Source organism: Palaemon carinicauda, chromosome 24 (assembly GCF_036898095.1).
Source record: "Palaemon carinicauda isolate YSFRI2023 chromosome 24, ASM3689809v2, whole genome shotgun sequence".
Lineage (NCBI taxonomy): Eukaryota > Metazoa > Arthropoda > Malacostraca > Decapoda > Palaemonidae > Palaemon > Palaemon carinicauda.
Genome location: NC_090748.1, coordinates 10,202,111 through 10,202,493, shown reverse-complemented (window position 1 = coordinate 10,202,493; position 383 = coordinate 10,202,111).

The following is a 383-nucleotide window of genomic DNA, read 5'->3' as shown; positions in this document are numbered from 1 at the left end:
TATATATATATATATATATATATATATTCAGGCACTTAGTCTTCATTATATAAGGGAGATAATCTATTTCCAGGGTTAAACTCAGATTACACTGATTAAATTAACTCAGGCATATCTTCCGGCATCTTTTATACCATTGTGATGGTTCCATGCATGAATAAACCATGATTATTATAACGTACTAACTTTAATTTTGAATGTAACTAATAAGAGAACTTTATTGAGGGTAATAATGCAGCTATACGACTACTAGAGCCTGGTAGTATTATGCTCTTTTGATATTCATTTGTCCCTTTCTTATCTCCAGTATCTACAGGAATCTACATCTGTCCGGGTTGAGATAGCGAATCACACCCAATTATTCCCTATTTATCTTTAGTGGC